We start from the raw sequence: 27730 nt of genomic DNA on the forward strand, positions 1-27730 counted from the left end.
AAGTCTGGTCGATTCCAGCCCAACAGGAGGAAATAATAGTAAAAAATGCATGAAAAGGATTATTCTCCTACCAGATCTGAGCAGCATCTTTAGGAAACAAGAAACAGAAAAAGGGGTTGGTGGCATGTTCTTTGTTTTTCTTAAAAGACAATCATTTTCATCTTCTTGGCATATTTGGTAGAAAATATGCAAAATGATTTTAGAATGACAATATTTGCAGTACAGCCTTAATACAAAGAAACTGAAGCATTCAGCTATTCCCAAAAAGCTCTAATATAAAACAGATAGAATCTATAATATCCAGATTCTAGAGGATTATTTATTTATGTGTTCGCTTTTTTTGGTTTATTTTTGTGGGGAGTTAGCGGTAAAAAGTGAAGGAACTGTAGAGGCTTTGAGAGACTGAGAGATGAGCAAATCTGAGAAAAAGATTTAGAAATGAAAATAATGTGAGAAAAGATGCTCTGAGCATTTTTAGATTCTTAAAACCTTGGGTTTTGGCACAAAACAGAATTTGTTGATGAACCTTCCTAACTAGTGTTGAAAACTGACACTCTTCTTAGTCTTGTACTCCGAGGTATGATACAAGTTACATTAATTGGTAAATTAGGTTATCTTTTTTGTTATGGCATATTAGTTATAATAATTACTTTCTGCTCCTTTAAGAATTCCAAGATCACCTCACAAAGGATGATTACTCTCTGATACAATAAAGGAAACAAATCAAGACCCAATTCACTCAGCAAGTGGGCAGGAGCAATCTCTTCCAAAATGATCTACCATTGTAGCCCTACTTAGCCTTGACACATCAGAGAAACAAGAGCTAATTTAAAAATCATTATTATTTTACCTTGTTTTTTTTTTTAATGCCTCAGACATTTTGGGTGCTTGTAACCAAATAAAATTAGTCTGGTTAAGCACTACCATGCCTATAACAATGAGAGTCTAATTTATTTTCCATCTAGCATCAAGCAATGGAAACCTTGCCAGACAATGAAAATGAAACACTGTCATGCAGGCTAACAGGAGAAAAGCAAAAGCAACTCAACCAGCGTTTTCTAAAGGTTGCTGTCTGCTGTATCATTATGAAAATTCAGATAAGGACCAACTCCCATTTACCTAGTGATGATGTGACCTTCTGGAAAAACACGTCCCAAGAAAAAAGGCCTATCAAGATCCCAAACTAACTTTATGGAAGCGAACAATTCTCATACGTCACTCAGAGGAGCTTCATAAATATTTATCATTGATGAAATGGTAAAATCCCAATTATTAGCCTTGCTCTTACTTCCCCTCCTCCAACCTAACTCTTGGATATGGCAAAGCTCCTTACTTTGTACCTCTAAGACCATGCAAGAGACAGAGACAGGGAGGGGGGAGGCTAGGACTGTTCATGGAGAAACTGTGTGTGCCAGGCACTGCTCCTCCCATTTTCATAAATGGCATTTCAATAAACAGTTTTGGGACTAGATCTTAACCATAAGGGAAAAAATCAGATCTGTATGGCATATCAAAATTAATCCCAGATGAATTAAAGATTTATATACAAAAAATTTTAAAAATCAATATATGTCAAGAAAGTAAACGTGAAAATGTGTCCAATACTGCATCAGGGAAATTCAGATTTTTAAATTATAAACAAAATGTAAAATACACCATGAAAAAAACATGAAAAACCAAAGGCTCTGCTAGGCAAAAACTGTTCTAACTTAACAAAGAATTTATATTCTTCATTGAAAGAGCTATTGCAAATCAATTTTTAAAAGACAACATCAATAGAAGAGAAAACATGGAAAGTACAAAAAGGCAATTCATAAAAAGAAAATACAAGTAGGCATATGAAAAATGTTTCGCCTCACTATAATGAAAGAGTACAAATGAAAACCATGAGATGCCGTATTTTGTCTATTAGAGGGGCAAATTTGAAAAAACTCCAGTGTTAGTGGGAATATAAAACAGACCCCCCACTCCAATTTATTCCTACAGCACCTGTGCAGCAATATGAAGCAACACGACAGCTTGGATCAACTTCAAAATGTGTCATCATGTCATCCAGAAATTCCAATTCTAGGATTTCAGAAGAAATTGTTGGACAAGTAGCCAAATATAAATATAATGGACAGTGATACAGCATTAAACACAATAGCAAAAAAAAACCCAAAAAACAAATGTGCAGTGGTAGGTGATGAAATCAATTAGTTATGGTGACTATACAATGGAAATATTATACAGCTAAGAAAATCAATGTAGATAGATACTTACTGACATGAAATGATGTTTCTAGTACACTGAATGAAAAAGTAATGCATAAAACTGGAGGGGGGTACAGTAAAGGTGAAGATGGCTCCCAGTGCTCAAATTCTAGGTCGGCCACTCACCTGCTGCCTAACCTTGAACCTCAATGACTGACTCTGGAAAATGGGAATGACAATAGTACATGCACTTAAACCAGTGCTTAGCCCATAGCAAACACTCAATGAGTGTCAGTGTTACTTTAAGGTGAAAGTGATCTGGATTATTCCTATGCTTGCATACACACACACACACACACACACATATATATACTTCTAAGTCGGAATTATCGTCACCAAATGTTAATCACTGGGTAGTACAGATATAGTGTTTGTTTTTATTACTGATTCATAAAAAGTAAACAAAATTCTATCCACATTTGGTTATGAGCATCCATGTCTATCAGTTGTCAAAGTTTAAACCTAAGAGTTTTTGCTAAAAAAAATTTTTTTAAGTTTTAGTATCAGTTTTACTGTCATGAAGAGCAGGGACCCAGTCTGTTCTGTTTCCTCTCTATTCTCAATGTGAGGGCTTCATATCCTGTAGGCTATTCTAATATTAAAGTTAACGATTTATATTAATTTTAAACTGATACTATTAATGCATCACTGAAAAAACTTCAGACCCCCAAGATAACTGTGTCAAAACATTCCCTGACAAGACTTTTGGCTGAAAGGTCTATGTTTATAAAATGAAGAATTGAGCTGCATTATATTTTTTTTCCTAAATTTTCAGAAAAAATATAAGAATCCTGCTCTAAATTGCTCACAGACATGGAGCTTATTACCCTGTGCTGGAAGCCAAATTGGGATCTCATTTCGACTTTGACAAAGATAAAATCTTTTAGTTGAATTACATGTTTTTGTGGCTGATTTTTCTTTTTTAAAATGCAAATGTAAAAGTAGATAACTTTTTTATCCAACTAACTGGCAAAAATTAAAGTGAGATAATAAAATGTTGGTGAATGTCTGGGGAAGTTGAAATTTTCATGCGTGGCTGTTGGGAACAATAAATTAGTACAGATGCTTTGGAGAGACTTTGGCAGTATTTTTTTTAATTAATTTATTTACTTATTTTTGGCTGCATTGGGTCTTCGCTGCTGCATGCGGGTTTTCTCTAGTTGCAGCGAGCGGGGGCTACTCTTCATTGTGGCGTGTGGGCTTCTCACTGCGGTGGCTTCTCTTGTTGTGGAGCCCAGGCTCTAGGCGCATAGGCTTCAGTAGTTGTGGCATGCGGGCTCAGTAGTTGTGGCTCATGGGCTCTAGAGCGCAGGCTCAGTAGTTGGGGCGCACGGGCCTAGTTGCTCCGCGGCATGTGGGATCTTCCCAGACCAGGGCTCGAACCCGTGTGCCCTGCGTTGGCAGGCAGATTCTTAACCACTGCTCCACCAGGGAAGTCCCAGCAGTATTTTTTAAAATAAAAATATACATATTCTAGATTGGTACTATATGATACTCTGCAATTATTTAATTTCTTAGGCATGATCACTGTATTGTGGTTATATAAGAGAATGACCTTGTTATTAGAAGATCTGTGCCGGAATACTTAGCAGTGAAGTCTAAAACTTTAAAGATTCAGATTAAAAAAAAACTTAAACACATATACATATATGTGTGTGTATATATTGGGTTGGCCAAAAAGTTTGTTCGGTTTTTCCCGTAAGATGGCTCTAGTAGCACTTAGCTGTCTTTAACTTCATTAGAAACAATTTTGTTAGACTGTATTGTGACAGCTGTCATATCAGCGTGCATTTTAAAAGAACTTATCAAAATTGGTGAATTTTTGTAGCCATTTTAATATTAAAGATGGAAGGAAACAAAGCAACATTTTCAGCATATTATGCTTTATTAGTTCAAGTAAGGTAAAAATGCAACTGAAATGCAAAAAAAGATTTGTGCAGTGTATGGAGAAGGTGCTGTGACTGATCAAGCGTGTCAAAAGTGCTTTGCAAAGTTTTGTGCTGGAAATTTCTTGCTGGACGATGCTCCACGGTCAGGTGAAGTTGATAGTGATCAAATCGAGACATAAATTGAGAATGATCAATGTTATACCACGCGGGAGACAGCCAACATACTCAAAATATCCAAATCAAGCACTGAAAATCATTTGCACCGCTTGGTTATGTTAATCGCTTTGATGTTTGGGTTCCACATAAGTTAAGTGAAAAAAACCTTCTTGAACGTATTTCTGCATGCAATTCTCTTTTTAAACGTAACGAGAACATTCTGTTTTTAAAACAAATTGTGACGGGCGATGAAAAGTGGATATTTTACAGTAATGTGGGAATGGAAGAAATCGTGGGGCAAGTGGAATGAACCAACACCAGCCATACCAAAGGCCGGTCTTCATCCAAAAAAGGTGATTTTGTGTATATGGTGGGATTGGAAGGGAGTTCTCTATTACGAGCTCCTTCCGGAAAACCCAACAATTAATTCCAACAAGTACTGCTCCCAATTAAACCAAATGAAAGTAGCACTCGATGAAAAGTGTCCAGAATTAGTCAACAGAAAACGCATAATCTTCCATCAGGATAATGCAAGACCACGTTTCTACCAGGCAAAAAACTGTTACGGCTTGGCTGAGAAGTTCTGATTCATCCTCTGTATTCACCAGACATTGCACCTTCGGACTTCCATTTATTTCGGTCTTTACACAATTCTCTTAATGGAAAAAATTTCAATTCCCTGGAAGGCTGTAAAAGGCACCTGGAACAGTTCTTTGCTCAAAAGATAAAAAGTTTTGGGAAGATGGAATTATGAACCCAAGGTAACAGTATTAGGAGGTGGGGCCTTTAGGAGGTGCTTAGGTCATAAGGGTTCCACCCTCACAGGATTAGTGCCCTTATGAAAGAGACTCCAGAGAGTTAGAGTTCCCCCTTCTGCCATGTGAGGACACAGTGAAAAGATGTAGTCTATGAACCGGGAAGGAGGCCTTCACCAGACGCAGAATTTGCTGGCACCTTGATCTTGGATATTCCAGCCTCCAGAACGGTGAAAAATTTCTGTTGTTCATAAGCCACCCAGTCTGCAGTATTCTGTTATAGCAGCCTAAATGGACTGGTGTCGGGGGCAGGGGGGTGGTGGAGATGAGAAAGCAAATATAGTAAAATTAAATAATTGGATATTTTAGGTTTAAAAAAAAAGCAGGTGATTATTGTATGCTCCTTCAGCTTTCCTACAGGTTTGAAAATTTTCAAAACAAAAGAGTTGGAGAAAAAAGTATCATATCTTCACGTGCACAAGGCAACATGCAGCACTATTGTTTGTTAATGTGAAGAACTGAAAACTGCCCCCATGTCCAAAGAAATGTGTATTTGTTGGATGAACTGTTTCACAGCAATGAAAAGGAGTGCTCTTCATTCTACTCTAGTGGGATCTAGTGTAGATTCACAGAGATGGATCTTTTTTTTTTCAAGTCTCTAAGTGCAGGCAACCCTCTTTTATTTTTTTTTCAATAACTTTTTTAAACATTTTTATTGGAATATAATTGCTTTACAAAGGTGTGTTAGTTTCTGCTTTATAACAAAGTGAATCAGCTATACATATACATATATCCCCATATCTCCTCTCTCTTGCGTCTCCCTCCCACCCTCCCTATCCCACCCCTCTAGGTGGTCACAAAGCACCAAGCTGATCTCCCTGTTCTATGCGGCTGCTTCCCACTAGCTATCTATTTTACATTTGGTAGTGTATATATGTCCATGCCACTCTCTTCGTCACAGCTTACCCTTCCCCCCCCCCCGTGTCCTCAAGTCCATTCTCTACGTCTGCGTCTTTATTCCTGTCCTGCCCTTTTTTTTTTTTTAGATTCCATATATATGTGTGTTTTGTTTTTTTTTTTTAGATTCCATATGTATGTGTTAGCATACGGTATTTGTTTTTCTCTTTCTGACTTACTTCCCTCTGTATGACAGTCTCTAGGTCCATCCACCTCACTACAAATAACTCAATTTCATTTCTCTTTACGGCTGAGTAATATTCCATAGTATATATGTGCCACATCTTCTTTATCCATTCATCTGTCGATGGACACTTAGGTTGCTTCCATGTCCTGGCTATTGTAAATAGAGCTGCAATGAACATTGTGGTGCATGACTCTTTTTGAATTATGGTTTTCTCAGGATATATGCCCAGTAGTGGGATTGCTGGGTCATATGGTAGTTCTATTTGTAGTTTCTTAAGGAATCTCCATACTGTTCTCCATAGTGGCTGTATCAATTCACATTCCCACCAACAGTGCAAGAGGGTTCCCTTTTCTCCACACCCTCTCACATAGATGGATCTTATAAAGCAGTGCCAAGTGAAAGACAAATACATAAATCAAAGCTGGTTGCCAAATGAGTCTTACATACCATTTACTTCAACATTCATTTTTAAGTACACACAAAATGTGCTACTTCACAGTTGCATAGCTATGAAATGTATGGAGAATGGATTCAAAGAATCCATGGTGGCTACATCCAGATGGATGTTAACGGGGGGGGGGGGGAGGTAATCACGAGGGAAAAGGAGGGGCCATGACAGAGCTTACAGATGACACTGATGAAAGCAATCCAATTTTGAGCACTACATCTGGGGAAGGTTTTATTTTTATTATTATTTTCTTAACCTAATGGATCAATGTTTTAGAAAGGAAGAAAATGCACTCATCATAAAACTAGATTGTTCCAGGCCACCACCAAAACATCACAATGCGTCTGCATTTGTGTTAGCAAATCCCAGAGAACCAGCTTTCCTCTTTCTTGCAGCCCAGGCCGGTCACCACCGTGTGCTCTAAGCTCCCCAACTTCTCGCTCCTAACCAGTCCCAGGTTTCTCAAATCAGAAGCTTGGGTGGAAATTGCCTCCTAAGTAACTAATATGCTACACACACATTCCACAGGTCCCTTTTCTTTTTCATTATGGGAATCAAGCAGGGTCTTCAAGGCCATGACCCTTTAACAGCCCTTCATTTTGACATGGGTTACAGCCAATGTAGAAATAAACCAACGGGATAGGGATTCCCCTTCCCCGCAGCCCCTGCCCTGTGTCTGCGGGTAAGGAGGCATGCAATACATGCATATACTGAAGAAATGAATGAATGAAGAAGTGAATGAGAAAGAAAGGAGAAGGGAGAAAGAAAGAGGGAGAGAGGAAAAAAAGGATGATAGAAACAGAAAAAGAAGCAACCAACTCAGTGGGACTATGTGAGTTGAGAGAACCAGCCACAACTCCCAGACTTATTATAGCCGAGAGTATAATAATTCTGGCCCACTGGGAAAATAACCAGAACCCGATGTGTATCAATAAAATCACAGTGAAGTCAGAGAAGACCACCTTGGTCTTCCCAGTGTTTTCATGTACCAGGGCCAAGTACAGACATTTTGCTGAGCACTCTCACTCCATAATGACTCAAACAATGTTTCATTAAGAACAAAATATTGGTTAGTAGGGAATATGAATGGCCCACATTAGGGAGCCTTTCTGGCAGGAGATGAAACCGTCTTTTCAATGACTAACAAAAATATCATGGAAAAACAAGAGCAGGCCTGGAATAAATGGTACAAATAAATGGTACAAAGAAGTCAGCCAAGTTTAAAACTGTTCTTCCTCCAGTGGAACAAGAGGTGCAGTGGTTAATAGATAATTATTTCATAGGAGAAAATGGCAGCACAGAAAGGCAGGCTACCTTTCATTTTCATCACTCAACTAGACAATCCCTAATCAAGAATGAAGAGGGAAAAAGACACGTTCTCCAAAAACCCAGGGTATCATTTGCACAATATTTTTACATTAGCAATTAATAATCACATATTTGAGGGGGGGAATCAGAGGGACCTTAGGGATTATTCTACCCAACCCCCTCATTTTGCCAATGAGCTCAGAAAGCTAAACGCCTTCCCTGACGCCTTATAACGATTTAGAACCACAACATAGGAATCCGGCTCCAAGTCTCATAGTTTCCACATGGCAACACATCATTCCTCCTTTATAATTCTTCAGCCTCTGAAATCTGTCTCAGTTTCCCAATCTCTGAGGCTTCTGTTAGGAAACTAATTTTTTTTTATTATTCTTAAGAAAATTAAGAGTATTTCAACCTAGATTGTATAGTTCATAATATGGAAGTGTTATTAATACTCTCAGGTGTGATCATGGTGTTTTGTTTTTGTAGAAGAATGTTCTTAATTAAGAAGCAGTAGAGATGCCATGCCATGATGTCTGCAACTAACTTTCAAATGGTTCAGCAAAACGGAATAGATAGATATAGATAGGTAGATAGATTAAATATAACAAAATGTTTTAAATTATTAAATTTAGATGGACGAGAAGGGGAGTTCATTATACCATGGCTTTGATGTTTTTATTTTTTTAAATGTTGCATAATAAAAATGAGGAAATGTAGATATGTTTTCAAAACTCATTATTTTAAAGCATTTCCAGTTTTAAGTAATAGACTTCGACTCTGTGCCCAGCTGCTCAGATACCTCATGTGACACAGCTAAGCAGGCCTTCCAGGGGAGGGGGTTTATGGAGTTCTCAGATAGTATGTCTAAACCTAATTACAGCAAAATCATGTCTAGAAAGTGTGTGTAGGGAGTGGTAGAAACCAGGTGAGGTTGTCCACTCGGCGTAGATGAGGAGACCTTGGACCCAGGTGTCACTGCTTGCTGCTCCTCCCATAAAAGGCTGGGGTGGGGATGGAGACTGGGGCCTGCCTTCTATAGAAAGGCAGAAGAAGCCTACAAAAAACAGAATTCAGACACTCACTACTTTTGTTTTCCTCTGTATTCTAAAGCAGCAACTTCACAGCCTCTAAGCCCGTGTTGTATCTCCCCTAGGAAGTACCGTTAGTGAACATGGAAACCCTCCCCTGAGCATCTGAGCAGGTGGAGCTGAATATCTGGGTCTTGGCCGGTGCTGCCTGCCTTTGTTCTTTCTCTTATCTTTGAGCCTGATTTAAACTCTGTTGCTCTCACCACTTTCACATGAACCAGAAGAAATACTGTCTCTTGGGATTCTTGGCTATGACTCCACAAATTCCTCTGAGCCTCAACTCGTATTACTCCAGAGAACTCCCTCAGCCAGAATGATAACTCTCAAATGTTTAGTCTTCCCTCCCAAAGCTTTCACAAATATAAACTTAGATCAGAATTTTTTCAGAGTCTTTACACAAAGATTTAAACAAGCTTCATAAGTGTCACTCTGTACCCATTATAATATATGGCATTGTTCCCTCTAGGCCTCTAAAGGCACCTCCACGCAGGGCTGACAGTAAGGATGGGGCATGGCTAAGCTGATCACACCTGGTCTCATCCATCCCTCTCTGTTGGGTCAAAATACCTTCCCAGACTAGTTGAACAAACTTGTTTACTGCGATACAGAAATCCCTCTGTAGAGGCCAGGGATAAGAAATCTTTTAAAGGGGGGAAAGGGTGAGGGTGAATCAGAAAAAACACTATAACATGCCAAGCAAGTGATACCAACATTTCGCAGTTTAACAAATGTTCACCCATCAACAGAGGAAGGGATAAACAAAATGTGGTATCTACATACAATGGAATATTATTCAGCCTTAAAAAGGAAGGCAGTTTTGATACGTGCTGCAACACAGATGAACCTTAAAAACATTATGCCAAGTGAAATAGGTCAAACACAAAAGGGAAAATATTATATGATTCCACTTATACAAGGTACCTAGCTAGAATAGCAAATTCATAGAAACAGAATGTAGAATAAAGGTTTCCAGGAGCTGGGTTAAGAGGAATGGAGAGTTATTGTTTAATGGGTACAGACTTCCTCTTTGGGATGATGAAAAAGTTCTGTAAATGGCTAGTGGTGATGGTTGCCCAATATTGTAAATGTACTTAATCACTGAGTTGTACATCTTAAAATGGTTTAGTAAATTTTGTTATATATATTTTATCACAATAAAAAATGGTGGTGCTCACTTCGGCAGCACATATACTAAAATTGAAACAATACAGGGAAGATTAGCAGGATGACACTCAAATTCGTGACGTATTCCATATTTTTCTAAAAATATTGAATCATTATGATGTACAGCTGAAACTAATATAATACTGTAAATCAACTACACTTCAATTTTTAAAAATGTTTTATAATAAGTGTTTCCTAACACTTAAGTCAATACTTAGCACAAAACTCAGGAAGCTAGGATGTGATTCCATTTTCCTTCAGCTAGCTAACTTATTACTACACTAACAAACATCAAATCTATATCTTATTTTCCTGTTGCCTAGTTTCTACCAGTCAAAAGGGGCCTTACAGAGGGGTCTTTCTTTCTTAGGAAATCTCTCCTCTTTTGCACTGCTTCATCCTTCACTTTGGGATAAAGCTCAAACAATGTATTGGGTACATACCTTTTGGCCAACCCAATATTATTGACTTTCTTTGGAGGATTTCAAAGCTTCATGGACTAGGACATTTTCAACCCACAGGCAAGATTTTAGCCACATGAATTACCCATGTATGTATTTAGAAATAATTCCCTCTAACATCCTTTGAGTCTGTAGATGTTTCTGGAATAGCTGCTTATGGGATTTCGTTAGAAAACTTCAGCAGTTGTAGAAAAGTAAAATCATAGGCTAATACTATGTATTCAGAAAACTCAGAAACCACTGAGTTCAAATAATTGAACAAAATCCGACAATAGGATCTTGAGATCCAATAGTGTGAATGGCTTTGTGCTAGGGTCCTGAAGATACACCATCCCTTCTCTCAAGGACACTGTGTGAGTAGGCAAGGCATATAACAACACATCATTTAAATAAATTTATAAAATAGTGTGTGATTAAGTGCCACATTGAATGGAACAGATAAGTGCTACGGAAAGTCTAGGAAGAAAGAAAGAGTAGAGTCTGAATAGTCCTAACAAGGACGGAGCGCCTAAAGTGAGTGAGGAATGAGGACTAGGAGCAAGGAAGCTACTTGAAGAACACAAATGAAGGGACAGAATCCAAAAGGATTATCGCATATGAGGGAGGAGGAGGGCAAAGAAGGGAGCCACGAAGCTAGAGTAAGGCATTTATTCCAGGAAGTAGAAAGTAACAGGAAAAAGGGAGGCAGAAACCTACTGAGGTAGAGAAGAGGGAGTGGTTTGAATGATTGAAACATTCAAACACTAGCATCTGGAAAAAGTCCTAAGTGCCGGAACACACCTATTAGCTACCAAGTTCTGCTGGAAATTTTACAACAAAAAATACCATATTTAAACAACAAGGTCCTACTGTATAGCACAGGGAACTATATTCAATATCCCGTGATAAACCAAAATGGGAAAGAATATAAAAAAAATAGAATGTCTATATGCGTATAATGGAGTCACTCTGCTGTACAGCAGAGATTGGCACAGCACTGTAAATAAACTATAGTTCAATTAAAAAACAATTTTTTTTAAATACCATACCTGTGTCTATTGGGTAGGTGGTGAGTTGAGAGGTGGTATCAAAATCTACACATGCTTATGATAGTGTGTTGTGCATATAAATATTTTTTTAAATGCCATACTTGTTTCATGCTTGATTCAACCTATATTTACAACCATTCTTGATATTAAAAGCTAAGTTTTTAAATTGTAAGACCAAATAACTTTATGTTTATAATTTTTGTTTTCTTTTTCAAAATGAAATTCCAATTAAGCCACCCCCACCCCCAGTATTTAGTATAAAATATCGGGACCTATTCTAATTAGGGTCACTTTAAGTAGTCTTTTTCCTAAATCGACCATTTTCAGATCATGGGGCCTCCTATAGGTCTGAACTAGTTTATTCCAGCCCCAGCCAGAGTTAGAGCCCAATACCAGATTACTAGGCTTCTGGGAGCAAACATTGGTAGCTGTTATCAAATGCCCACCAACCTCAGAGTCTGTATGAAACCAATCGGACATTTGGGTTGTTCACACAAATGCAGTTGGCTCAGTGGCAAGGGATTAAAGTATCAAACTCTCACCAGATACTATTGCCCGCAAATGTCAACCTAGGCACTAAAACCAAACAAGGAAGAGATTTGTGGATCAAGGGGACACCATCCTCTCAACAATGGAATCTAATTAGATCCTTTATTCTCTTCAGAGCTCATGCTATATATTATCATTAGGAGGGAGGTTCTGAATCAGTTTCCTTAGAATGTGAGTCTGTTTCCATGGTGACAGGAGTGTGCTCCTTTAAACCCCAGGGCAAATGAATGGAGCATTCAGTAAGTCAGGCAATTTCTGGGAATTCTCAAAGCCTCAGAACAGACAGATAATGGCTGTAAGTCTTACCAAACATTGATTTGTTTCATTTCTAAGTGCAGAGACCAATGACGGAGAAATATACAAGAACTGCATCCCAAACCAATATTGACCCTGGATCAAGTGTAAAATACGCCTGATTCTCAGAGGGGCTTATCTTGTCAAATGAAATTATACTGGCTTCACCCTGGCTGGCACTGACATTGTAATTGTCATGCACTCAGGCAGAACACAGCAACAGGAAAAAATTTTTTAACGAGATTGTTCCTATCAATCCAACTGAAGTGGTAACTTTCTAAATAGCAAGGATGGTTAACCTCCTATTTTCAAATGGTGAGGATGCGCTCAAGAATCTAAATAAATACTTTTTTAAAGTCTATATAATCCTTTCTTTTGTGAACTACCTATTAGACAATTTTCTATGGAGTGCAACTTTGGGTCTTGCCACTATGTATGTTCATTTGTTAGAGTTCATGTAGAATTGCTTTAAAGAAAGACCAGCGCTACTTTTACAGACTCTTGGCGAAACTTGACTTGAAGTTGGATGGCCATGGATTAGGAAGAGTCTTGTCAGGAAGTACAATTTTCACAAAACAATGTTAAACCCATCCCTCAGCTCATTTGATTTGTTTATCTTTAAAATATGGATCTGCCCTTTTTCAACAACAGAAAACCCTCACCAGACAATATGCCTCAAAGTACCTTCCATCAGATCCTTATCAAACTCTTTTCTTGAGAAATGTCCGCAGATAATTGTTTGAAGGACACACCTTCAAACAACCAGGATTGTGGTTCTCAATACTGGCCACACTTTGGAATCATCTGAAGAGTTTTAGAAGATCGGTGCAAGGTGGGGTCCAGGCAGGATATTTTTAGAAAGCCCCCCTGGTGATTCTAAGGTACAGCCCAGGTTGAAAACCACTGACACGCAGAGGCTGTCGGGATGGTTAGACCTAATGAGCTCACTTTTTAAAGCCTTATTACTACACAAGTTATACACGAATATATTATACATGAATATATCTTTCCTTATTTAAAAAATTAAAATATTACAGCTAAATCCTGCCTTGGCCACCTCCACTGGTCCCCCCACAAACCCCAGACCCTTCTCAATGATGGGTGTTCTTCCAGAACTCTTTCTATTTATTTGCATACATATGTATTTTCACAGATATATTAGTGAATATACATATATATGAAAATACATGTACATTTCATTTTTCAAAATAATTTTTTAAATTAATTTATTTATTTCTTTTTGGCTGTGTTGGGTGTTCGTCGCTGCACGCGGGCTTTCTCTAGTTGCGGCAAGCAGGGGGGCTACTCTTCGTCGTGGTGCACAGGCTTCTCATTGCGGCGGCTGCTCTTTGCTGTGGCTCACAGGCTCTAGAGCGCAGGCTCAGTAGTTGTGGTGCACGGGCTTAGTTGGTCCGCAGCATGTGGGATCTTCCCGGACCAGGGCTTGAACCCGTGTCCCCTGAATTGGCAGGCAGATTCTTAACCACTGCGACACCAGGGAAGTCCCTCAGAATAATTTTTAACATGTGTCATACCACACGTATTATTCTGCTGCTCTGTTTTCACTTAACAATGTGCCTTTGAGCTCTTTCCATGTGGTACTTCTCAGCCTCATTATTTGTAACTGGTGCACAGTAGGAACATGGCATAGTTATTTTTAGAAGCCATTCCTCTAAATCTATGCCATCCAATATGGTAGCCACCAGCTACAGGTGGCTATCGAATACTTGAGTGAAGCTGGTATGAGCTGAGATGTGCTGTAAGTACAAAATACATGCCAGATTTTGAATACTTACTAAGAAAAAACATATATGTTATCTTGTTAATAATTTTTTAATCGTAATTGTATGTTGAAAGGAAAATATGTTGGATATATTGGATCAAATAACATATAACATGAAAATCAATTTCACCTGTTTTTACTTTTATTAATGCAATCATTAGAAAACATAAAATTACTTATGTGGCTCACATTATATTTCTATTGAATGGTTCTGTTTTAAAAGATGGGCAGGGGCTTCCCTGGTGGCGCAGTGGTTGAGAATCTGCCTGCCAATGCAGGGGACACGGGTTCGAGCCCTGGTCTGGGAAGATCCCACATGCCGCGGAGCGACTAAGCCCGTGAGCCACAATTGCTGAGCCTGCGCGTCTGGAGCCTGTGCTCCGCAACAAGAGAGGCGGTGATAGTGAGAGGCCCGCGCACCGCGATGAAGAGTGGCCCCCGCTTGCCGCAACTGGAGAAAGCCCTCGCACAGAAACGAAGACCCAACACAGCCATAAATAAATAAATAAATAAATAAATAAATATTTAAAAAAAAAAAAAAAAAGATGGGCATTTAGGATATTTGCCGTTCATCTGACATTACAAAGAAAGTGCCCCAGTAGCATTCTTAAACAGGAAGCAATTTTGCTCCCCTGGGCACATTTGGCAATGTCTGGACACATTTTTGGTTGTCACAACCAGGGTTGCCACTGGCATCTAGTGGGCCATCCTACAATGCATAGGACAGCCTCCCAAAAGAAAGAGTCGTCTGGCCCAAAATATCAGTAGTGCTAAGGCTGAAAAACCCAGTTATGCATGAATCCTTGTCCACATATGGGAGTGTTTCTCAAAGGTAGACCTGAAGTCAAAAAATTGCCTGTGCTTCTGAAACGCTGATAGACACCACAAAACTGCCCTCCAGAGCGGATATGCCAGTCAACATATCTCATCAGCAGTGCGTGAAAATACTCAAATTAATCGTTAAAGAACAAATAACCCAACCAAGAAAAGTTCAAAAGGCTTCAAAATGTCCACTCAGTATTGTAAGTTCTTACTCTCATCACCAGGAATGACAATACAACTCTAAGTCCCAGAGTTTTAAGTAATATTTGGAGGTTTAACCTACTCCCACCCTTTTAAAAACTGTCTTCTTTGCTCTCAGAACATAATTCATTTGGGGTCCTAGCATAGTTAATTTATAACTAACTAAACAACTAACTAGTATATCGCTCTGCTTTTCAACTGTGGCTAAAATTTGAATCTTGGGAGAGTGAACTGCAAATCTCAAATACTTTGCTAATGTTTAAAAAATTACTTGTATTATCTTACACCCTCGTCCAGAGCCCTAGACCACTGTCTGTTTTCCCAGCAAATGTCACCCTTGGAATGACCTTCATGTATAGTAACTGATAATACAAGCCATGTGCCAGGACCAGGTGCTTGTTCTCCAATGTACCATATATTTTTTAGTTAGAGATGATCCTGCCAAACAAGGCCGCACGTAGAAATACATTACGGATCTTAATCTGTTAATGCAAACCCAGAGGTAACATTGATTTGAAATGCATTGTTCCTATACTTACATTTTACCTACTCTTTTTTAGAAAACAAGATTATTAACCTTCTCCAATTTTCAATTTCCATATTTACAAAAATGCAAACTGTAGCAAACATGGTTCATGTTCCAAGTTCTCCACATGACAAATGTAAGGTACCCTACAACCATAAAGCTTTTTAGGAGAACTGTGACTTACAAGCTTCCTCTGTTATGAACTCCTCATAAAGAACTAATTTTAACTTTCTTCCTGGAGTGAACTTGAATCATGAATTCATTCTCAGTATGAGAGCACGCAAAATGAGACAAGTGCTAGAAACAATTACAATTAGTTCTGACTTATCACCATTTCTCCCCTACAGGTTTTAAAAAGTATGTATTTTGGGGGCAGTTTTCAGAGTTAAAGTATTCAAACTGTGGCCAGCAAGCGCTGTGATGACTTTTACCATGTCTTGGTCTAAACTGATACTTATTGACTTTCATATTCGGGGCCTAAAAGATTCCAGATAATAAAAGAAAAAAGAAGGGGAGGAAGAGGAGAAAGACAGAGGGACGGCTGCACGGGAAACTCCTTGAGGAAACATCATCATCTTTCCTGTTTATCACTTCATCCACAGCTCCTAGCCCAGGTCTCGGCATAGCTAACATAACTCAAACACGTGATTAAAGAATGCAAGATAGAATACACACTACTATATATAAAATAGATAACCAACAAGGGCCTGTAGAGCACAGGGAACTATACTCAATATTTTGTAATAACCTATAAGAGAAAAAATCTGAAAAAGTATATATACGTGTATATAGATACGTGTATACACATATATATGTATAACTGAATCACTGTACACCTGAAACTAACACGATACTGTAAATCAACTATACTTTAATTAAAAAAAAAAGAATGCAAGACGGAGAAAAATAATTACCCAGGTTAAAAAAAAAAAAGCACAAAGGTTAGACTAAAATACTGGTTCAGAAGCACGAATGAGGATCTGGCCAAATTGGGAGCACTGGATAGGCTGGCGGGGGGTAAGAAGAACCCCAGTCATTCTGAGGAGGCAACACTAACTGTGGGGGCACGGCGGTGGGTAGGGATAGTCAAGTCTCTCAGAATCGGTCAGGGGGCCCTTTCTTGTTCTGCCACTGCTCACCCTTGGCAGCCTGCTCAGAGCAGACAGGGCTGCGCCCAGCAAACCCTTTTTGGCTGCCCGGTGGAGGCAGCAAAGATGCAATTTAGACATCAGAGTGGCCCTTCAGAAAGCCTTCATGGGATTCAATTGGCAAACAGAATGTCACACCACTTCTGAGAGCAGCAGAGCGCTCTGCTACTTGAGTCTCGTGGAACTTCACATCAGACAAGGTCGCCAGTGCCCAGGCAGAAAGGGCCTTCCATTCAGCCGAGCCTTGATGAGGAACCCAAGTCCCATATGCCCACTCTCATTTCGTTAAAGAGCTCTACTGCTCCAGACGCATCTTAAGCTGAATATCCAGCCTCCTGTATCTCTTTTGCCTGTTTTGTTTTTTTTTAATGGGGTAGAAAAAACAAAGTTTCTTCCCCACAGAAGGTGGATTGAACTTACTCATGCTATTAACGTCTTCTGAAACATGTCTCAGGCGTGCTCTTTTCTTGATCCTGGCAGTGAGGTGGTAACTAACAAGAGGGGCCAAGAGGATCATGGTCCTGTTAGCACAGTGGCATTGAGGTCACTGGCACTTGGGTATCTAAAATGGCACAACTGGTAAATGCAAATACACATTGCCAGATGTGGCTGGTGCTTTAGCTGCTCCTCTCCCTTGCTGGAGGGGCCAGAATTGTCCTGCCCAACAGGTTTCTTGAGCAGCTACTACGCATCAGGTCCTGTGAAACAGCTGTGAATAAGATGGAGATGGTCCCTGCTCCCGAGGAGCTTAGAGAATGGCAAGGGAGAGACAACTCAACAGAAGCCACTTCTTTAAGGGAGCCAAGGAAATATGTATGCCCTTCATTCTAAACCAATTTCCTCCTCAATTTTTAGTCACTTTATTGAGACATATCTACATACTATAAAGTTTACCCATCTAATGTGTACAATTCAATGGTTTTTAGTATATGTGCTGAGTTGTGCAATCATCAACATTATCTCATATTAGAACATTTTCATTAACCCAAAAAGAAACCTTATAACCATTAGCAGAGATTCCCCCATGCCAGTACCACGCCAGCCCAGGCAACACTAATCTACTTTCTGTTTCTAGAGATTTTGTTATTCAGAACATTTCAGGGTGGGATCATGTAACATGTGCTCTTTTGTGACTGGCTTCTTTCGATGAGCATAATGCTGTCTGAGGTTCATCAATGCTATAGCACGCATCAGTACTTCATTCCTTTTTATTGCCAAATAATATTCTATTGTATGGATATGCCTATTTCATGTATCCATTCTTCAGTTAATAGATTGGGTGGTTTCCACTTTTTGGCTATTATGAATAATACCGCTATGAACATTCATGTGCAAGTTTTTGAATGGGCCTAGGTTTCAATTCTCTTGGTTAGATACCTAGGAATAGACTTCCTGGGTCATATATTAGCTCCATGTTTAACATTTCGTGGAACTGTCAAAGAGTTTTCTAAAGTGGCTGCGTCTTTTTATATTCCCATTAGCAATGTACGAGTCCTCAAATTTTAATGTTTCTGAATATGGGTACAATTTATAATCCATGTGCATATTTAATATAGTGATCTTTTCCTTACTTTCTTTAATAGCTGTTTGTTATTAAATTAATGGTGCACCTTAAATTAGGGGTATCCTAAAATAAGGGAAATATTGATATAGTGATAATTCACTGAGCCTCAACCAAGTACTAGGCACACCTTGTTTAATGCTCATTTACCCTGTAAATGAGGTATTACCTTAATTTGTAGATGAGGAAACTGAGGTTCAAAAATGGGCCATAATTCCACCATTAAAAAGGCTATAAATAACAAATGCTGGAGAGGGTGTGGAGAAAAGGGAAACCTCCTACACTGTTGGTGGGAATGTAAGTCAGTACAACCACTATGAAGAACAGTATGGAGGTTCTTCAAAAAATGAAAAACAGAGTTGCCATATTATCCAGCAATTCCATTCCTGGGCATATATCTGGACAAAACCATAATTCAGAAAGATACATGCACCCCTATGTTCATAGCACCACTATTCAATAATAGCCAAGACATGGAAATAACCTAAATGTCCATCGACAGATGAATGGATAAAGTAGATGTGATATCTATCTATCTATCTCACAGTCATAAAAAAAGAATGAAATAATGCCATTTGCAGCAACATGGATGGACTTAGAGATTATCATACTAAGTGAAGTAAGTCAGAAGGATAAAGACAAACAGCATATGATATCACTTATATGTGGAATCTAAAATATAACACAAATGAACCTATCTACGAAACAGAAACAGACTCACAGACAGAGAACAGACTTGCGGTTGCCAAGGTCAGGGCGGGGAGGGATGGAATGGGAGCTTGGGGTTAGTAGATGAAAACTATTATATAAAGAATAGATAAACAACAAGGTCCTACTATATAGCACACAGAACTATACTGACTATCCTGTGATAAACCATAATGGAAAAGAGTATAAAAAAGAATGTGTGTGTGTGTGTGTATCACTTTGCTGCACAGCAGAAATTAACACAACACTGTAAATCAACTATGCTTCAATTGAAAAAAAAAAAGGTGCTGGGCTTCCCTGGTGGCGCAGTGGTTAACAATCCGCCTGCCAATGCAGGGGATGAGGGTTCAAGCCCTGGTCCGGGAAGTTCCCACATGCCGCGGAGCAACGAAGCCCGTGCGCCACAACTACTGAGCCTGTGCTCTAGAGCCCGCAAGCCACAACTACTGAGCCCACGTGCCTAGAGCCCACGCTCCGCAACAAGAAAAGCCAACGCAATGAGAAGCCCACGCACCGCAACGCGGAGTAGCCCCCGCTTGCCGCAACTGGAGAAAGCACGCATGCAGCAAGGAAGACCCAACGCAGCCAAAAATAAATTAATTAATTAATTTAAAAAAAAAAGAAAAAAAGGGCCATAATTATATAGCCTCTGCCACTGCACCGTGGTAGTATTAGCATTTGAACTTGGGTTGATTTTCTGCCAAAGTCCAATTTTCCTCTATACTTTCTCACTATTGTTCAAAGATGAGCAAGGGATAATATGTACTTTCTATGATTTCACAATCTCTGAGACAGATAAATACATAAATTAATGAATACAAGACAGGCTGTGATAAGTACTCAATAAAAGGAATTCTAAAAGTACTCTATGTGGCCAGAGATCAAATTTGACAGGAAATATTGGAATCTTGGGATAAGTGGTATTTAAGGTGGGTTTTGTTTGGCAGGTGTGGGTAGAACAACTTAAATCAATGCTCTAAGACTGTGCCATCCAATATTGTAGCCATCAGCCACATGCAGCTATTGAGCACTTGAAACATGACTAGTCCAAATTGGAAAGTGCTGTAAAAACACACTGGATTTCAAAGGCTTAGTATTTCAAAAAAAGAATGTGAAATATCTCATTAATAATGTTTATATTGAGTACATGTTAATAATATTTTGGACATACAGAGTTAAAAATATATTATTACAATCAATTTCACCTATTTATCTTTTTACTTTTTTTTCCTATCTTTTTACTATTAAAAATACGATTAACAAAACATTAAAATTATCTAGGTGGCTCATATTTTTATTGGACAGTGCAGCTCTAAGAAATAAAGACGGCAGAGAATATGCTGGGATCATCGATTGCTATCATTGAAAAATCCAAGAGGTGTAACAAGAAACAAACTTGAGAAAGAAGGTGAAGGTCTAACTATTTAGGGCTCAGGTGCTCTGCAATGACAAGCAGTTTGAACTTTGGTCTGGATGTAACAGAGAGTCAAAGGTTTTGAAAGGGGAGTGAAAAAATCAGGTCTGTGCCTTAGAAGGTGGATGTTGGCAACCCTTAGTCAATAGCATTGACAGAGGTGACAAGACCAAAAACCACCCCCCAACTCTCCAAACTCATAAAAATGCTGGATCAAATGTAATGCCACAAAAATACACAGCCAAACTTGGAAAAGCAGGAAAAGGAATTCCCAGCTGCCATAAACAGAAGGAATTAAATATCAGAGCAATGGGTCAATAAGCTCAGGTGTGTTGGAACAGGACACAGGCCATTAGATCTGGGGGCTGACGCTTTCACATCTGTGTGGGGAGAGGAGCCCAGGTCACTGCCCTGCACAAAAAGGGATGAGAAATTGAAACACACGCATAAAACTGGCACTAGAAAAAATCCTCCCAGTGGAGGCAAGGACCGAAGCTTGGACAAGGGAAGTCAGTAAAAAGATAAGAAGCCACTGTAGGATCCTGTAAAGATAGAGTGCAGGAAAATCGGGAGATGGTGCTGCCTGGTGAGCTAAGTCAAGACAGTGTCAAGAAGGAGGGGGGGCCAGGGCTGCCAACTGCCGAGCAGGAGTGGAAACAGACAAAGATGAGACAGTGCTTTTGATTTGGTGATTGCAGGTTACCCCAGGCCTCAAAGAGAGAGTATCAGCACGGTGGCTGGAACAGGAAAAAGCAAGGGTAGCAAACACGACCTTCTCTGAACGTTTTAGAAGTGACTTGGAGAGACAGGCTGCTGGTCGCTTACAGAGAGAAACAGATCAAAGGAATTTCTTTTTAGCAACAAGAGCCATACAGAGGAAGTCAGTCAGACAGAAGAGTGATTCTAAAGATCAAGGCAAGAAGAAGAATCAACGAAGGCGCAGGTTTAGAGGAGGACAATGACCAAAGATGGAGCCTTCGAAAAGGTAAAAGGTGCTGATGTCCACCAGAGGTTCAAAATGATACTCATTTAAGCCACGGAGCTATTCTGGAATGGGGAGCGCAGCGGCTGAGGGCGTACAGCAAGGTTTGACGCTGTTGCTATTGGATTGAGACAAGGAAGGTCCCAGGAACAGTGATGAGTGGCAGGGAGGGCCCGGCTGCCATGGACTCCCATAAACACCATCTCAGGTGTGGCCCAAACACTGAGGTTACCCAGGGCTGCCCGAGCTAGGTGCAAAAAAGTGGTCACGGAACGCTGAAGAAGTGAAGCCTTGCTAAGAATCCAGACTGGGTATGGGAAAAAGTGAAACCAAAACTAGAGAGAAATAGCCGCATAGCACAGGGAGATCAGCTCGGTGCTTTGTGACCACCTAGAGGGGTGGGATGGGGAGGGTGGGATGGAGGGAGACGCAAGAGGGAAGAGATATGGGAACATATGTATATGTATAACTGATTCACCTTGTTATAAAGCAGAAAGTAACACACCATTGTAAAGCAATTATACTCCAATAAAGATGTTAAAAAAAACCCAAAAAACTAGAAAGACTGGGAGACTAGGCAGACACTGGGGTATAGAGATCAGGCCGCAAAATACAGCACAGGGCAAAGGCCAGTCTGTGCTGCTTCTATGTTATAAGCAGTTAACAGCCAAAGGAGGAAAAATACTCATTTTGCCATTTATATTTATCCTCAACAGTGGAGTCATTTGAGTAAATGGTAAGCATTATGTCAATTCCTAAATGGGAAAAGACACAGAAATATTAAAATATAGAACTGTTTTCCTTCAACGCTTTTGCTTTTCACTTCCATCATTCATTCATGTAATCATTCTGGTGTTCCTATAACATGCCAGTTTCTGGAGGATGAGAATATGAAGAATAGAATGCGCATTTTATTTAACCTGAAACCAAACCTTTATCCAGAGAATCTGAATTCAGTGAGTCTGAGGCCTGTGTTTATACACAAACCAAGAAAATAGTCATTGGTCCTTCCCTTCAGGAGCTGGAGGAGGGTCACAGATGGACTGAAAGAAGTCAGGAGTCCTTGCCTTTGATGCTAGGGTGTCACATTACAGGAGAATCTGTCTTCACTTGGAACATATTTACACTGTGGGAATGTTGGTATTCTAGCAACTGAGGAGCAATTCAAAGAGGCCGCTGACATCAAAGGACTTGGGGGAAGCCCTGAGCAGTGTGAACTGGAAAGCCTATGACAACTCAGAAGGTTAAGCAGAAAAATCAGGTCATTTGGAAAACTACAGTTGGTCTTCAATGGCAGCTAGTGATTTTTTTGGCCAGCGAGCGATAAGGAATTGAAAAAGGAACAGTCACAGTGACAACAAATGTTTCACAAGAAAAAAATATCAGCAGAAGAAACAGAGACCTAACTTGGAGGGAGGAGAGATTATAAAAGGTGTCTGTAAAAGTATTTAGACTGGGGGGCTTCCCTGGTGGCGCAGTGGTTGAGAGTCTGCCTGCCAATGCAGGGCACACGGGTTCGAGCCCTGGTCTGGGAGGATCCCACATGCCGCGGAGCAACTGGGCCCATGAGCCACAATTGCTGAGCCTGCGCGTCTGGAGCCCGTGCTCCGCAACAAGAGAGGCCGCGATAGTGAGAGGCCCGCGCACCGCGATGAAGAGTGGTCCCCGCTCGCCGCAACTAGAGAAAGCCCCCGCACAGAAACGAAGACCCAACACAGCCATAAATAAATAAATAAATAACTTAAAAAAAAAAAAAAAGTATTTAGACTGGGAAATAATATCCAAAAAAATTCAGACAAATCTTACATCTTCCTTCTATCTTGGATTAGTCTTACCTTTCAGACATTTCTCTCTTTCCCCCTCCCTTTCTTTCATAAAATGAAAACAAATATATACTTCTTAGTTCTACAGACTATGCAATGAGACACTAGTTCTGAGTACATTCCAAAAGATATCTTACAAGAGGCAGCTTTGCTTCAATATGCAATAAACTGATCTGTGACCTGTGACCCACGGTTTTTAACAATATTTATGTTAGAATCACAATCTGTAATTAAAAATGGAAATTAACTAGCTACAAATAAAAAATCAAATTGGTTTGAATTAGCCAAGGTAATGGAGTCTATCAGAGAAATTAAATATTTTAAAGCAGTAAATTAGCCTAAAAGGCATCCATCCAGTGCCTTGCAAATCTTGCAAAAACCTGCTGCCTGTGTGTCTCCTGGGGACTCTGTACATTTTAAAAACGAGGTCAGGCCAGGTCCAATTAGAAGGGTGAACACCGGATGCTTCTGAATGTTTTGGGGTCATAATTCAATGAGCTATAGCAATAATTTGCTAAATGTTCCATTGCTGGCTTCACAGAGATAATATTGCAGGTACACTAGCACAGGTCTGTAAGTGATTAGGAACTGCAGGTATAAGCCATGAATAATAAGCCCACAACACAGTTAGTGCTAAATGCATACTTAGTAATATTTAGTAATGTTATTTCAGCTAAAATTAGATTATAGGTTACTTTAATACCCTGCTTGAAAATTACTTTTCTCAAACCTTGAAAACTTCCAGAGAACAATCTAGGTTGAATCTTTCTGTATAAAGCATGTTGCGGATGCAGGAGAGGGGAGCATTTATAGTGAAGATCTAGGTTTCAGCTTCCACTGGGATATAATCAACCTATGCTCAAGGGGTTGAATGTCAGTAAGCTGGCTCCACTTCCCAGGGCATCTGCAGGCTCTGTGAGGGAGTGAAGTGGGAAGGAGGGAAGGCAAGGAAATGAGCAGTAGAACGAGAAAGATCTTTCATCAAAACCTCTAAGACACTTGGATGCTTGACGTCAGGTGGAGAACCACCATAGCTCAAGACAGTCAGTAGCCAAAAACAACTGGACTTCTTGTATCCTTTAGGTACCGCCATTTGTTTGTTTGTTTATTTTAACCTGTGTCTGCTTCTCTGTGGTCACTAGACCAGAGGTTGGGGGAAATTTGGGGGTTGGCATCCTATAGCTCTACCTCGGGGAAGAAGGGAACGCAGCACACAATCAGCTTAGCGAAACAGTGGAACTGCAAGAAACACAGGGGAGCAAGTTGGCACTGAATATAAACAAGGGTTTGGTGTAAAAACTAGTCTCAGCAACAGAATGATATACTTGACCTTATGGGTATTTAAGGTGTGAAGAAAAAGGCAAAGCAAGGTTGAAAGAAATCACGATTTTCTGTGCCTTACTTCTGAATGAAAGAACTTGTTTGGTAATTTCAGGTGAAATGAAGAGGTTCTTTTCCAGGTTGCCACAAATTTGGAAAGGTGGTTAAACGTACACAGGGGAACTACTGATAAGAGTAATGGAAGAAAAAACATTTATACAATCTGGAATCCATATATTGTATCTACTGTTTTTTCTCTTAATTTGAATAGATGGGAACATAAGCATTAATGTACATATGTATCCTCCTCTCACTTTATAATGGGTGGTAACATAAGGATTCTCATCAGCTGACACTCTCAGGAATATTCATGAATCTTTGAGAATCTGATTACGTGCAATTAACAGCAGCCGTCACATCGGACAAGCTCTGATATATAAGCTCAGTAGCTTTTTGATTTACACTCAATCTCACACAGGCAGGCAGCCCTCCTCCATGTTGAAGCTATGCTATCTGCAACAATGGTCCATCCAACCTTGAGGCAGCAAAGGAAGAGAAGAAGAGCACATAGGCTCTTACCTGCATTGCCCCAGAAGAGACTCTCTGCTCAAAGCACATGGCTCCGATATAACAACAAGGGAGGAGGCAAAGCACAGAGGGGCATGAAAAACATTTGGTGAACACTAACTGATGTCTGCCACACACTCCTAACTTACTGAAGAAGCGTGAATCCGCCAGACACATGCCCCACTGGGGGTAAAGTAAATAAGGTTACTAAGGAAACTTTAACTTCTCTAGAGGATAGTTTGAAATCACCAATCTTAGCTAGAGACAAAACATAATGTTTGTGACAAGTTGTGAGCAGGTGATGATTTCACACTTCATGCCGTTGCTCCCCATTTAGGGTTGGGGCTTTGGCCCAGGCAAGGTACAGAAAGTAGCTGTTGGGGTCCCCTTTGATTTCAAATCTGGCTAGAATCCAAGTTTCTCAACTTCAAGTCCAATGTCATAAAAACTAGACATTGCTTCCTTCTAGAATGTGGGGCTCCTACTGAAATATCAAAGTCGCCTAAACTTTCCCCACGAAAAAAAATTAATTCCAGGTCTTACTTTAGAGTACTGTTAAGCAACCCTTGTTAATTAGAATCACCTGGAATGGTTGGTTTTTTTTTTTTTTTAAACTAGCGATGTCTGTGCCCCAACTCAGGCCACTTGAGTTACAAGGTCTAGGGACAAGCCCAGGTAATGATTTTTTTTAAGTTACCTGGGTAATTCTAAGGGGCAATTAAGTCTGAGAATCTCTGTTTTAGAAGAGAGCCACCCCATCCCCTAGAAATTACCAGTTGTTACTGGTTTTAAGGCTAGAAAGCTTTAAGAAGTAAAATTAATGCTTGGGACCCACCCCAGATAGTCTGATTTAACTGGTCAGAGTGGTGGGGAATGGACACTGGGATATTCCTCAGGTGATTTCACCGTAACGCCAAGCGTAAGTACTATTTACAGTACCACAGTCATCCCTAAACTGCCTTGTCACGCCAGAGATGGAGTGACTAAAATTGGGGAGGGGGAAGCAGCACCACGTGGTGCTATCCGTGGTGCTGAAATGGAACTGCAAGGAATCTTTAATCGGTAGCAGCAATGAACATTTATTTTAAATACGATAAAACAAAACCTTCTACTATTTCATATTTTTAATTGAGAGATATAAAAATTCTCCTAAGCACAGAACTACTGTTATGTGTATTTTCGGTTCTATGTTATGGTTTGTTAAGGGAGAGAGATTTTGAAAGAAAGAGGATGCTTTGTTATTTGTCCAGAGATCAGATAGGGCAAAGATCAAAATAATTATGACTGGTGCTCTTGGAAAATCTATATATTTTTATTTTTCAGCTATGATAGTGTCCGGAATATTTTTTAAAGTTTTAAATTATTAGAATTTTTAAAAATATAAGATATTTTACTTCCCATCTAAAATTTGAAAGCATAAATGTTTACTGTTTTTATTTTTCTGCTTAAGAAGATGGAAGTGAAATAGTTTGAGAAACAACCTATTTTCACAGAGTAACATTCAGCTTATACTATTTAATGATACTACCACTGAAGATTTCTAGTTGATGCATTTGTGAGCTTTATAAAAAAGGAATTAATATGGTGTTATAACCCCAATAATTAGATATGGCCTAGAGGTTAATGTTTCCCACCTTTCCCTCCACATTCCTTATATCATGACCACAACTGAATTGTCCAGTCTGTCATTTCTTATATTCTCCATGGTCTAAAAACCTATGCTCATTCCCTCAAACTTCTATGCTATATTTTCCATGACTCCATCCAATAACAACTCAGTAACAAAAGGGGTGGATGAACACTTTACACCCTCCCCAGTTTATGACTGTTCTCTGAAACACAGAAAATATTTTCCACAGTAAATTACATTATGAAGATATGAGCCTGATATGCTAACCTGAAAATGCCAAACACCTGAACCCCATCTTATCAGCAAACAGCTCGGAAACATGTGCCTCTTCTTTGCTAAATTCTAACCTTTCCCAAAAAGCAGTAGTATGTGCATGCACAAAATCTAATAAATCACACAGGACTTTCCTTTGGAGCAGTTACGTTCCTACTCCTCTACAAGCACTTGGAAACTAAGGGCCTTAGGCTAGACACCAAAGCACTTGCTAATATGATCCATGGGCTGTTTGAAGAGTCAGTGAGGGGAAAAATACCCCTCATCTTAAGTTAAAATCACTCAAGAACTCATTTTACTTATTACCAGGTTGTATAAGCTTGAATACCTGAATTTACTACTTTGGGAAAAAGAAGAGTATCTGCCCCATACTTTCTTAAACACTCTATACTTCAAAGAAAGAATTTCAGATAAATTCCATTTTCCCCTAAAT

At 39.5% G+C, this 27730-nt stretch overlaps 1 protein-coding gene and 1 pseudogene across 1 annotated transcript in view; one reads left to right on the forward strand and one right to left on the reverse strand.

Moving 5' to 3' along the window:
* GNA14 (G protein subunit alpha 14) overlaps window positions 1-27730 on the reverse strand; it is a 197358-nt gene that overhangs the window by 116154 nt on the left and 53474 nt on the right. The gene's annotated exons all lie outside the window — the stretch shown is intronic.
* On the forward strand, window positions 10211-10303 carry LOC114237959 (U6 spliceosomal RNA; annotated as a pseudogene).

This window comes from Balaenoptera acutorostrata, chromosome 6 (assembly GCF_949987535.1).
Source record: "Balaenoptera acutorostrata chromosome 6, mBalAcu1.1, whole genome shotgun sequence".
NCBI lineage: Eukaryota > Metazoa > Chordata > Mammalia > Artiodactyla > Balaenopteridae > Balaenoptera > Balaenoptera acutorostrata.